The 14,148-nt window shown below is 43.1% G+C and overlaps 1 pseudogene; it reads left to right on the top strand.

Annotated features, from left to right (window-relative positions):
• The window catches only part of LOC117457771 (eukaryotic translation initiation factor 4 gamma 1-like), a 31,171-nt pseudogene extending 21,157 nt beyond the window's left edge, over nt 1–10,014 (top strand).
• The last annotated feature ends 4,134 nt before the right edge of the window (nt 10,015–14,148 follow it).

The raw sequence follows: 14,148 nt of genomic DNA on the forward strand, positions 1-14,148 counted from the left end.
GCAAGAGAAAAAGCATTTGAGCTCCATACTGTTTCAGAAATAATCCTTGATGTGGTTTAGAACAGGATGGCGTTTTATCACAGCAGAATTTAACTTTATCTCCGGTAGAATTCTGATCAGGCATTAGCTCCGCCTCGTCTTTATTTTTTTTAAACCTAAGGACCCAAAATCCGCGTTTCTCTCACAGGGCTGCAAAAGAGGGGTTTGCGCAGCATGAGGCATGGTTACAAAGGGTGAACTATTTGGTATTTTAAGCAAAAAACTTCACAGACATGTTTTGTATAGGTATGGCCCTACAATATATGTTTCCAATATAGCATGATAGGTCCACTTTAATTTACATAAGAATCAGAAATAATTTTTTTATTATTATTTTTTTTATTTTTTATAATGGGACACAGGGTTCGGTCCGGATTGATTTGCAGTACGATCCGGACCTTGGTTCGGAGTTTGAGAAGCCCTGCCCTAGTTCATGGAAAACATGACATATATGTGTTTCTTTCTGTGTGAACAGTGACAGGAGAGAAAACTGACACCCCTCCTCCCCCCCCGGCCTCCACCAAGCCCACGCTGAGGGAACTGACCGATAAATCCACCGCCATCATCGAGGAGTATCTGCACCTCAACGACATGAAGGTACGAAAAATAGAAGTAGCAATATTGTAGTTGCATTACAATTTTACTTTAAACAGTTTTATGTTCATAACATGATAACTTATTGTACGTTAAACCAAATGCCTCCTTGCATAAATATGCGATTGTTGGTCAACCCTCTCATTCACACCAACGGTGTTTCAGGGCCGGTTCGGAGCTGGAGCTTCAAAAGCACCGGGTTTTCCTGTTCACACCGCAGCGGAGCAGCCTCTTAGCTCCGGAATCCAGTTAGTTTCAAGCACCAAAAAATGGTCCGTCTAGAGCAAAAGCACCGCATACGTCACGCTTACGTCGAGGCAGGGGCGGGATCAACTCCTGAACAACAACAAAAAGCCGGCGTTTTATCCAGTTTGTACACAACGATGGAGAAACTTAACAAGCAGAAGTGGTCCACTGAAGAGACCAGCTACCTACTGGGAATCTGGTCTTCCGAAGAGGTGCAGAGGAAGCTGGAGCACAATCGGCCATTGTTGTTGTTGTCATTGTGAGCTGTGAGGGGTTTCCGCGCGGTTTGGCTTTATGAAGCAGGCACGCAAACGGTTACGTCATGACGCAAACGATGACGCAATGACACAGCACCAGTCGGACTGATGTGTGCTAACAGTCCAGCCGTGAAGACATCTACGGGACAGTTTTGAGATTTCTTCAAATGCCGTTGCCATGAAAACACAATGCTCGCCTTGAAACACGGTTTTCTCATAACTTCAGTGAAAATACTCCAAACAGCCCAAAACTTCACAGATTTGGTAACGATGCCGCCATCAACGCATCTAAGCGTATTATGGGGTGTCATCAAATGCCGTTGCCATGGCGACAGACAACTCACCATGAAACAGGATGTCGCTGTAAGTCCAATCGACACGGTCCAATCGTCCCCCAATCTTCACTTGTATATCACCGGTCCATGCCTCAACAGCTCTACGCCAAATCTGAGGTCTCAGCATAAGCCGTTTCCATGGAAATCTGAGATCTCAGCATAAGCCGTTTCCATGGAAACGCATCCCTCGCCATAAAAGACGATGTCGCTATAACTCCTATGAAAATGTTCAAAAAGTGCTCAAACTTCACGTGTGCTAACAGTCCAGCCGTGAAGACATCTACGGGACAGTTTTGAGATTTATTCAAATTCCGTTGCCATAGCAACACAATGCTCGCCATGAAACAAGGTTTTCTCATAACTTCAGTGAAACTGTTCCAAACGCCCCAAAACTTCACAGGTTTGGTAACGATGCAGCCATCAACGCATCTAAGTGTATTATGGGGTGTCATCAAATGCAGTTGCCATGGCGACAGATCATTCACCATCAAGTTAGTTCAGAAGTTTGCAGTTCAAATATTCTACTGCTTTTCCAAGGCTTTTTACTTTCTTTTCTTCTCTTATCACACATTCAAGCCCCCTGTGTTCATGTATCATTTCAATCTAAATTCTTCACTTTCTTCTTACACATTACATTTCAGCATAGCAGTTTAGCGTCAGCTTTTCAGCATAAAGCATTCCCACTAGCAATTTCTTCAGGAATTGCATTCTCTAGTTTTAAATGTTACTTTTTTTTCAAAATGTCACTTCTTTTTTTTTGCTTTTCCAGCATTTGGCTTTTCTTTTTAAATCATTTTGTGACATTCACACTGAAGAGACTTGCAATTATTTACCCTAATAACGCGTTAACGCAATTTTTTTTTTAACGCCACTAATTATTTTAACGCGATTAAAGCATGTGTAGCGCATCGAGTTTAAAATACCATCTACAAGCTGATGCTGACAGCCCCGCTCCTGCCGCCCGCTTGTGGCAGACCACACTTCCACGCTCACCGGCAGGCACCGACTGGCCATCTGGAGGACCGGGAGGGTGTGTGTATCAGGCTTGGAATTTCGTCATTTTAGGGGCAAGGCCATTTGGCCTTCCCGTTCACATTTTTTTTAAGGGCACAAAGGCCACTTGACAGGGCACAAAGGCCACATGGCAGGGCACAAAGGCTGGTCAATCAACATGACTGAAATAACGGCTGAATAGCAATAGTGTTTCTTAAACGTATACGTTAAGTTCAGCCATAAACCACATAAGTCAGTCAGGGGTAGACAGTAAGGGTAAAATGGTATTGTCACTGGCCCCACCATTGTAACCACTGGCCCGGAGCATTCGTCCACCAAAAAAAAATCGACTAATAATGAAGGAAATTAACACATTTGTTGCAATAATGTATGCACTAACTACATTACTACTTGTACTACAACATTTTAATCATCAGTTCATCCTCATTTTCCTCAATTGTTCATATTTGGTTTATTAAAATAATGATATTGTGGTCATTGTTAAAAAATGTCTGCTATTATTATGAGTATTATTATTTGTATAATGCACTTTCTGCCTTCCTGTCATTAGGAGTTAGACATGTAATGGCTATATGTAATTGATTTGATTAGAACCTTCATTATCCTAAACTGCTGGGATTTCGCCAATACCTTTATATTGTCTACTCTTCACTCACTTGTCAGCATAGGTCGGCATTGATGTGCAGAGCCGACAGAAGACCTTGTTTATACTGGCATCATATTGAGAGGTGCAGCCAGTGACGCGTCCTGAAACCAGGAAGTAAGCTGCTGGTTCCCTCCACAAAAAGCAATGGAATTTCTCCACAGGGTTTTGGAAAATAACTGGAAATAAGGTCTGTGGAAAACAAACCTGTTTGATAAATGCACGTTTTGTTCAGCCGGATAATCTCCACATGTCTATCCTACTTTTATAATTTTCGAATCATAAATCTAATCGATAGATTATAAAAGGGTTTTAGGACGCGTCACTGCAGCCAACTCCCTGTCACTCCTTTAACTCCTCCCGTGACTTTCTTTTATTTGAAGATTGTTTTTTGCACGGCGCTTGGCCGGTTACCGCTCGTATTACAAACATTTTTTGGCGAATGGTTAGGTGGCGCGATAGTCTGTAGTGAAGAAGGAGCGCCCTCCCGCTCACCGGAGCCTGCTCGCGCTGTGCTTCAAACAGCTGTTTGCTTTCCCCCCAACAACGACAACCGACGAAACGCTATGTTGTAGCGTTGATAAACGAAACAATTTAACTAAATTGCTAGTCAAAATACCAATACCACAGGACATTTTGTATTACTTTTGACAGGGGCACAAAGGCCACTTTGGCCGTGAATTGCATTTTTTTTAACAGGGCATCACGGCCAACGTGCGGGGCACCATGGCCGTCGTGAAATTCCCACCCTGGTGTGTATGTGTGGCGCGAGCGAGCGAGAGAGAGACCTTACGTGCATTGTTGTTGTTAGCATCTGGTGCTAGCTAGCTGCGCTAACGGATATAAGGAGCTGTTTAAATGAAAACAGAGGAGCGACATTTCGCCACAACTGCGCCGAGCACTTGACTTTATGCAGGAAGCCAGACAGCGGGACATTGTAGGAGAAGTCAGCACACTCATGATTGCAGCAACATGATTGCAGCGTCCAGGCAGCTCCCGTTCGAGCATATGCCTTGAGTTGCACATAGCTCCAACGATCCAACACACATACACACACACACACACACACACACACACACACACACACACACACACACACACACACACACACACACACACACACACACACACACACACACACACACACACACACACACACACACACACACACACACACACACACACACACACACACACACACACACACACACACCCCATTTGTATTGTATGAGAGGTTCCAGGTTGTTGGGTTTAATATTCATGAGAATATTTGTCATTGTTCAAATGATAATAAACACACATATAAAGCATATTTGTCCACTCATATGTTGATAAGAGTATTAAAAACTTGAAAAATATTCCTCTAAGGTACATTTAGAACAGATGTGCGATTAATTTGCGATTAACTATTTTAATCGACTGACAGCCCTAATTATTTTATATATATTACATTTATTTTTATATAGTCTTAAAGTTACAACCGGCCCTTTGAGTGCAACCATAATGCTGATGTGTCCCGTGATGAAATTGAGTTTGACACGGCTGATCTGATGGGAGATTGAATAAAGTCAGACTGAAGCATCCTTCGTGCTCCAGTCAGTCCTCTTAGTAAATACTGAGCTGAGTCCAGATCAAATGCTCGCTGAAGGCTCTTTGAGCAGGGTTTCTCTCACTGATTGTGCTGTTATGTTCAATGTTTGTTGTTTGTCTTTCTTGTGTCTTGATATGTGTCTGTTGATGTTACACATGGAGCTGCTGTGATGCAAGTCACATTTCACACTTGATCTGAACATTAAACTATTATCGTATCGATTCTGATTGTGTCATTGCTCTGTTATAAACATTAAAATGACCGTCTGACAGCCACTAAGCAGAGTTTATCAGCCTAACACCCCTCTGTGTGTCCTCTCCGCCCCGCAGGAGGCTCTGCAGTGTGTGCATGAGATGAGCAGCACTCAGCTTCTCTTCCTCATCGTACAAATCGGCCTGGAGTCGACGCTGGAGCGCAGCACCATCGCCCGAGAGCGCATGGGCCTCCTGCTGCAGCAGCTCATCAAAGCTGGCACTCTGCCCAAGCAGCAGTACTACAACGGGTCAGTGAGGGGGGGAGGATTGTGTATTTATAATGTTGTATATCGTGTGTAAAAGGTGTCTACATCTAAACAGAAAACACGAGGGTTCCCACGCCTCTTTAACATCTATTTTAACGACTTTCCAATTGAAAAAAACTTTCAATTGAAAACCCAAAACGACAAAGTTTGAGATTTAAGTTGAAAAAAGTACGAGTTGAAATATAAATGAAATATTGCAAAAAGGTTTTTTAAGATAGCATGAGTTGTATAAACCCGATACCAGTATTAATAGCCCCGATAATATACAATATATTTTTTGGGTAAAAAAAAAGAAAAAAATACTGCGGTGTGGGTGGATTGGGATGAGGGGCGCTTGTTTTCCCCTCGGCTCCTCCCGTTTTGCCAGTACTGTGGTGTTAGTGGTTTAGGAAGAGGGGAGTTCTTCACAAATCCAGCGCTCCCTAATACTTCGAACCTGATCAGTCACCTGAAACATCGCCATCGCTACGATGGTGTGTTAAAAGTGTACGAAGACAATAATACAATACAATACAGTGTGTGTGTGTGTGTGTGTGTGTGTGTGTGTGTGTGGCAAAATGTCGCTCCTCTGTTTTCATTTAAACAGCTCCTTATATCCGTTAGCGCAGCTAGCTAGCACCAGATGCTAACAACAACAATGCAAGTAAGGTCTCTATCGCTCTCTCGCTCGGGCCACACATACACACACCCTCCCGGTCCTCCCGATGGCCAGTCGGTGCCGGTGAGCGTGGAAGTGTGGTCTGCCACAAGCGGGCGGCAGGAGCGGGGCTGTCAGCATCAGCTTGTAGATGCTATTTTAAACTCGATGCGCTCTGAAACTACGGGGCGGCCAAGAAAAAAAAATACACATGCATTAAAATAATTAGTGGCGTAAAAATTATTTTTATTATCGGTATCGGTTTCAAAAAACCAATATCGTGCATCCCTATGTGTAATGGGGCTTTCACACCAACGCGGTTCCAGGGCCGGTTAGAGCCTGAAAAGCATAGTTTTGTCCTGTTCACACCGCAGCTCCGGAATCCGGTTCGTTTCAAGCTCCAAAAAATGTTTCGGTCTAGAAGCAAGAACCGCATACATCACGCTTACGTCGGAAGGGGGCGAGATTAACCTGAGCTAACAGATAAAGGAGAGTACGACAAATACAAGTTGTAACAAGCAGTAGTGCTGAGCGAAGTGACTAGAACGCAACCACACACTTATAAAAAATAAAACACACTTTATAAAGTCAGACAACACTAACCTCGTGTGATTCTGTTTATTTGTAGCTTTCACCATCCATTCGCTGTTATTGATCATTGTGGAGAGCAGGCAGACTTTTTGTTTTGTATTATAGCAGCTATCGGATGGAATCAATACATGAGCTGCACAGGTTGTCATGACTCATGTCCGACTATCACAAGTCGAATCATAATGAAAAATACGCCGGTAAAATGTGCCTGTAGAAAACGGCTTATGCCACAATAGGATAGCAACAAGTAGTCAAGATACTCGGTTTAGCTTCGGTTGCTATGCTACCATCACCCATTTTATACCAGAGAAACGTTCATAACAGCGTTGTGATGCCAAACAGCGAGCAGCACTGCAGCGGTCGGTAAATGCCGCTGAAACACATTAATAAACAATGAACCATGGCAAGGGTTGAGAAGTAGTTAATGAATTTAATCTGGCTTCGTATGATTAAAAGCAACACGATCACCGACCCAACGCAGTCCCCCATTATTGTTGTTGTTGTTGTGAGCGCCGTAACGCAGTTGGGGAGAAAATCAGCGACGTAAACGGTGACGTCATGACGCAGCAGCACCAGTCGGGCTCTGGGCGGTGTGAACAAAACGGGGGTTGAAAAGAAAAAACGGTTCCGAACCAGAAAAGCTCTAGCACGGAGCTAGAACGGGAACTGCGTTGGTGTGAAAGGGGCACGTGAGGCGTCTAGAACTTCACAGAAAACACGAAGGTTCCCACGCCTCAAAAAAAACTATTTTAATGACTGTGCAATTGGAGAGAAAAAAAAACGACACAGTTTGAGATGAGGATCGAGGTTAGTTTCAGTTGAACTCTCTGGAGGGAGTAGACATGTGAAACTGGGGTGTAGCTGTGTTTCAATCCACCATTTTCAATTTAAGTTAAAAAAAAAAAACACAAGAAAAAACTCATTGCTTTTTAAAATTAAATATTGCAAAAGATTGTTTAAGATTGCATGAGTTGTAAAAACTTGGTGTATTCACATAATTAAAACACCAAATACAAGTTGCACCGCTTCTTTTCTGTTGCATGTTTTATGGAAATAAAGTTTATAACGTCAGGATTTGAGATGAACAGGAGCTAGGGAATACGTCTCTAAGTCATATCTTTGCAATAAAGAAATAAAAAAAGACATTTACCGTACTTTTCGGACTATAAAGCGCACCCGCATATGAGCCGCAGCAGCTAAATGGTCCGTCTGTCTTGCTCTCGTTCTGTCTCTCGGTTCCACTTTTACTTTGGCGTGCTACCTGTCTCACTCTTTTCCGGCCTCGAGCTTTTCCTGCTGGCGCCCGCCGCTTAAAGGTGGCGGGCGCGGACCGGTCCTAGAGCCCATAGCGTTAAAGGTGGTTGATTTTACCTGTAAAATCCATAGATCTAGGAGGTTCCCTAGTGGCCGTTAGCTGTACAAAAAAAATTGGGAAAAAGTCGCGGCTTATAGTCCGAAAAGTACGGTAATAAAATAACAGTAGTGTTTATAACGTCAGGAACAAAATACTGAGTTTTTTTCTCAAAATGTTGGCTTTTTTCTCGAAATCTCTAAATTCTCACTTTTTCTCAAAATGTTGGCTTTTTCTAAATATCACACATTTCTGGCTTTTTCAAAAAAAAATCTCACTTTTTCTCAAATTCACAAAATTCTCACTTTTTCTCAAAAATCTCACTTTTCCTCAAATTGCTTATTTTTTCTCATTATCACAAAATTCTCACTTTCTAAAGAAAATTCACTTTTTCTAAAAAATCTCACTTTTCTAAAATTCTCACTTTTTCTTAAAATCTAAAAATTATCACTTTTTCTCAAAAAATCCTGTTTGAATCCTCACCATGCTTCTCAAACGCTCACCCAGTTGTCGGGCTCTTGGTTCTCTGCATGCGTGTACATGAATGTGTCTCTGTGTGCAGGCTAACCTGGATGAGCAGCAGATGTCCTCCAACATGCTGGTCAGAGCTCTGATGACAAGCATCTGTCAGTCAGCCATCATCTGTGAGTTATCCGCATGGTCCCTGTACATATTACGCATTCAATCAAGTCAGAATTACCTCGTAAACTGCGCCATGCCAGTCCCGTTAATGGCGTTTTGTTTCCTGCAGATGAGAACCCGAACAAGTTGGACGCCGCTAAGATCAAGAAGAGAGCGAAGGTCCTGCAGAAATACCTGAGTGACGACAAGAAGGAGCTGCAGGCTCTCTACGCTCTGCAGGCGCTGATGGTGGAGCTGGAGCAGCCGGCCAGTGAGTGACTTCTTAACATCATTTAGAGCAGCGGTGTCCACACTTTTTTCACCGAGGGCCACGTACAGAAAATATTCTAAGGGCTGGGCCGCTATATATGGCCTCATAAGTTCAGTTATAAGTTTGAGAAATCAATCAAATGTAGGTCAATTATTCCTTTTAAAAGTTGCAGCGGACCTGCAGGGAGTTTGTTCCAGATATTTGGAGCATAAAAACTGAACGCTGCTTCTCCGTTTTTAGTTCTGACTGTTGTAGTATGTGTTAGGCTTTATAATTGGTTTAATATGGGAGGCTGTGGCGCAGTGGTATAGTGCGTTGGTGTTGTGATCAGGTTCAAACCCCACTGCAGTCAGCATGTCCCTGAGACGCTTCACCCCAAAGTGCTCCTGTGGGGATTGTCCACAGTATTGAGTATGTCGCTTTGGATAAAAGCGTCTAACAAGTAATATAGTTTAAATGGTCAATGAGTAATGTATTAACGTCTCTCGTGTTTCCCCTCTCCTTCAGACCTGCTGCGGATGTTCTTCGACAGCCTTTACGACGAGGACGTGATCAAAGAAGAAGCTTTCTTCAAGTGGGAGTCGAGCAAAGACCCGGCGGAGCAGCAGGAGAAAGGCGTGGCTCTAAAGTCCGTCACCGCCTTCTTCACGTGGCTCCGAGAGGCCGAGGATGAAGACGAGTCCGACAACAGCTAGAGGAGGAAGACGCTCCGTGGAGGATTCAGAAGAAAAAACCCTGAATCGGCAAAATCCTTCTGCATAAACAGAAACACACAAAAAAGCAAGAAAAAAAAAAATCTTCAACTGGGAGAGATTGTATTACGGATCGAACACTCGATCAGTTCTTTTTTTTGGTTTCCTTTATTTTATTTTTGTTCCCTTTTTTGCGCAACTGAATGTCTTTTTTGGAAATAAATACAGGATAAAATAGAGCGAGTAGAAGAGCGAGAGAAAAGCCGCGAGAAGACGCCGTTTCCTTCAGTATTTCTTTGAAGTTAACCTGTTTTTTTAAACGGCTGGTTTTTCCTCGCCACGGTCAAACACTATTCAAGACACTTAATGACAGATATATTAAAAAAAAGAAAAAAAAACATTAAAAGGCCGTTCACATTTATATTTTTGATGACTTCATCGTGTGAGCGGCAGCATCACATCGATCGGTGTTGGATCTACACGACCAAGCGCTAGTGTAGACGGTTAGCTTTCCCTTTCATCTTGGGTTGCATGGTTGGAGTGAGTGTTTTGTAATAAAATAAAAAAAGTGGAAGAGATAATAAAGTGTTGCCAATAAAAGAAGAAAATGTCTTCCTTTGCTTTTTATTAAGACCCTTGAATCCTAAACACTACGATCACTTTTTTTCTAAATCACAAAATTCTGACTTTTTCTCAAAATTCTCACTTTTTCCTCAAAATTCTCACTTTTTCCTCAAAATTCTCACTTTTTCTCAAAATCACAAAATTCTAACTTTTCCTCAAAATTCTCACTTTTTCTAAAAATCACAAAATTCTAACTTTTCCTCAAAATTCTCACTTTTTCTAAAAATCACAAAATTCTCACTTTTTCCTCAAAATTCTCACTTTTTCTAAAAATCACAAAATTCTCACTTTTTCCTCAAAATTCTCACTTTTTCTAAAAATCACAAAATTCTAACTTTTCCTCAAAATTCTCACTTTTTCTAAAAATCACAAAATTCTAACTTTTCCTCAAAATTCACACTTTTTCTAAAAATCACAAAATTCTCACTTTTTCTCAAAATCCTCACTTTCTCAAAAAAAATCCGTTAATGCATTTTCTGAATCCGAGGAGTGTTCTCATCCCTATGATTTAAGAACAATTGATAACATGTACTCTAAAGTCAAGGGAATATATTTGCTTAGCTTTTTTTCAAATGTCTTTACTAAAATGCAAAACAACTTAAACAACCCAACAGAACATCTGATAATATCAATGGATTTTTTTTATTGAGGGCTTTTCTTGAAACTCAAAGACACTTTACAAAGTAAAAATTCATAAAAACCACACTTATAAAACACAACATCAAAGGTCCCGTGTCATGGCCATTTCTACTGATCATAATTCCATCGTTGAGGTCGACTAGAATAGATTCACATTGTTCAATGTTCCAAACTCACATTGGTTTCTCACAGCATCTCTGTAAAGTCTGTGTATTCACTCTTTGTCCTACACGGCTTCTTGGAGCTCCTGCCCCCCCCTCCCTGTGAGCCCACTGTGCTCTGATTGGTCAGCTCGCCCACTCTGTTCTGATGAGTCCACCACCGTTACAGCGGAACATCAGTGGCTATGTGTTACCATGGCGTTTGTTAGCAACCAGGAAATGACACCAGTGATGACAAACGGATGAGCATGCTGCGTGGGGTCTGGGTGCCGTGTGGGCGGGACGCTGCGGGGCTCGCTGCTCCGCCCTTTGAGGCTCGAGGAGCGGACAGTGTGAGCTGGATTACTGGGGTCGTTTCCTGGTTGCTGCGTGGAGACACCGTGGAGCTCAGCCTGAGCACACACTGTGCGGAAATCCGCAGAGCTGCTACGTCACTGCGACCAGGAAGAAAAAAATGGAAAAAGAAAAATGTCCAACGAGAAGTTCTGGGGCAGAGGTCGCGTTAACCGAATATTTTACTTGGGGCGGATACATTCATCCAGGATATCAGACAGCCGTTTTTTTTCTGAGAGCACCCAAAAACCGGGTTTCCGAAATCGTGCAGACGGTAGTCTGAAATGGATGGATGAATATTTTCCGTCTGCCACTTAGTGTTTTTTCGAAAACATTTTAAAACTTCATTTTTGATTATTTTATGATATAATTAACCGTTTTCTTCACTTTTTTCTTCTTTCCACGGGTGGGGTGCAGGCCGCCTATGAGCTCCCAAATTCAGCCTGGAACCTCCAGGATTTGTGGGCTAAGCTCCATAAACTGACAAAATCACCCAGAAATGTCACTTTGCTAGCCCAAAAATATAAAATACAAATACATTTAAATAGTAAAAGGTATTGTGTTCCGCATTACCCGGAATTTGATTTATATAGCCCCATGATAGTGATTACAAATAATTTTCGTGGAAAAAAGTGTCAAAACGCCTGATTAAAGCATATGCAGGACCCCAGTGAGCTCCAGACTATGTGCATTGTGTTAAGGAACCATATTAATGATAACGTAAATCATTTAAAAGCAAAGATAATGATTATAAATCATTTTTAGGGGGACAATAGTGGAGAGGAGCCTGAAAATGAGACTCACAGAGACCCAGGGACCCACACACCCAGGGCACACCACCCCCTGCCCCCCCTCTATTACACAGGGAACAGGGCTCTGATGTGGGCTAAAGTATTGTTAGAAACTGCTCAATCTGTTCATAATGCTGGCAGCAGGGTCACTGCTGTTAGCAGGGTATGAGACTCACATGCGGCTTTCACACCAGCGCTTTTCAGTTTCTAGCTCAGAGCGGGAGCTTTTCTGGTTCAGCTCCGGTTTCCCTTTTCAGCTCCCGCTCTGTGCACACCACCCACTGGCGCCCCAGAGCTGCCCCTGCTGCGTCATGACGTCACCGTTTACATCGCTGATTTGCCCCCCAACGGCAGCTCACAACAACAACAACAACAACTGCGTCGGGTCGATGATCGTGTTGCTTTTAATCACACGAAGCCAGAATAAATTGAATAACGACTTCTCCAACCTTATGCTTTGCTCCAGAGTGCCGTGGTTCATTGTTTATTAATGTGTTTCTGCAGCATTTACCGACCGCTGCCGTGCTGCTCTACACGGGAGTTTATTCTCCCGTTAGCTCCCGGTTAGCTCGCACTGCAGCGGCCGCTCTAAAGTATTCACTGTCCCACTCACACAAGCAGCTGATGCATATCCCCAGTTCCCTTAGCCTAAGTGAATGTGTGTCCGTCTGAATTGACGCTGTTTGGTATCACAACGCTGTTATGAAAGTTTCTCTGGTATAAAACGGGTGATGTTGGCATAGCAACCGAAGCTAAACTGACTACTCCGATAGCTGCAATAATACAAAACAACACGTCTGCCTCTCTCCACAATGATCGATAACAGTGAACGGATGGTCAAAGTAAGGCACAAATAAACAGAATCACACGGAGCCTGGTTAGTGCTGCCTGACTTTATAAAGTGTGTTTATAGGCACTACTGCTTGTAGGCAGGCATGACAGTCGACCCATGGGAGGTGGGTTTAGTTTCCTGCACGCCTCGACGTAAGAGAGACGTAAGCGACGCCACCTCTTAGCTCCGAAGCTCTTGCCTCTGGACCGACAATTTTTTGGAGCTGGAAATGAAGCGGATTCCGGAGCTAAGAGCCGGCGCCGCTCCGGTGTGAACAGGAAAACCCGGCGCTTTTCAGGCTCTAGCTCCGAGCCGGAGCTGAAAAGGCGCTGGTGTGAAAGGGGCATCAGAGACCCACGGGACTCATATGCTGTGAAAAGTGGTGTGAATAGCTCCATGCAGCAGATGGCTCTTCCACCCAGACTGTGCCCAGAGAACAGGCTGCTTCACAGCACTTTAGAGCACAGGAAAGCAGCTTGAATTATGCGTGAACATTGTTTAAATAGTCTGACACTTCCAGGGCACTTGACAGCACTTTAGAACCCAGGAAAGCACCTTCAATCATGGGTACATGAGTCTTAAAAGTACATTAAACTGTTTTAATTCGAGTGTCCATTTGACTGCATAAACTGACGGTCAAATGGCTGTCCATTTGACCGTCAGTTTATGTCGTCAAATGGACAAGAAGAGAAAAACTGTTAGCAGGTTCTCAGACTCACAGGCACATATGCAGAGATCCAGGGTGAGGCACATCACTTTTTAAGCCAGGAATAAGTGGATGAAACGCGGGCAGAAGTGGTGTGAATAGAGGGAGAGACACCCACTGTACACACACACACACACACACACACACACACACACACACACACACACACACACACACACACACACACACACACACACACACACACACACACACACACACACACACACACACACACACACACACACACACACACACACACACACACACACACACACACACACACACACACACACACCACACACACACACACACACACACACCAATGTTACCCGGATACAAGTCTTATAAACATGGGTGCATTAATGTTAAAATTCGGGGAAACTGTTTTAATTCAGGACAGACACATCCAGGGGGAGAAGATACAATGTTTACCCGCAAATAGTGTTGGAAACACGGGTAGATTAATGCCAAAAGTCGGGCAAAATATTGAATTAAAATATTTACAGACATCACAGGTCCATCAAACTTGGTATATTTGCAATATGTAACCGTTGGAACACACCCACAAAGTGTGGGGGTCGTGCCCCCTTGTTTACCATATTAACCTATTTATCAGCCATAATTGTTTTCAGACTTAAAAACAGTTTTATACATTTTCAA

This window comes from Pseudochaenichthys georgianus, chromosome 13, assembly GCF_902827115.2.
Source record: "Pseudochaenichthys georgianus chromosome 13, fPseGeo1.2, whole genome shotgun sequence".
Lineage (NCBI taxonomy): Eukaryota > Metazoa > Chordata > Actinopteri > Perciformes > Channichthyidae > Pseudochaenichthys > Pseudochaenichthys georgianus.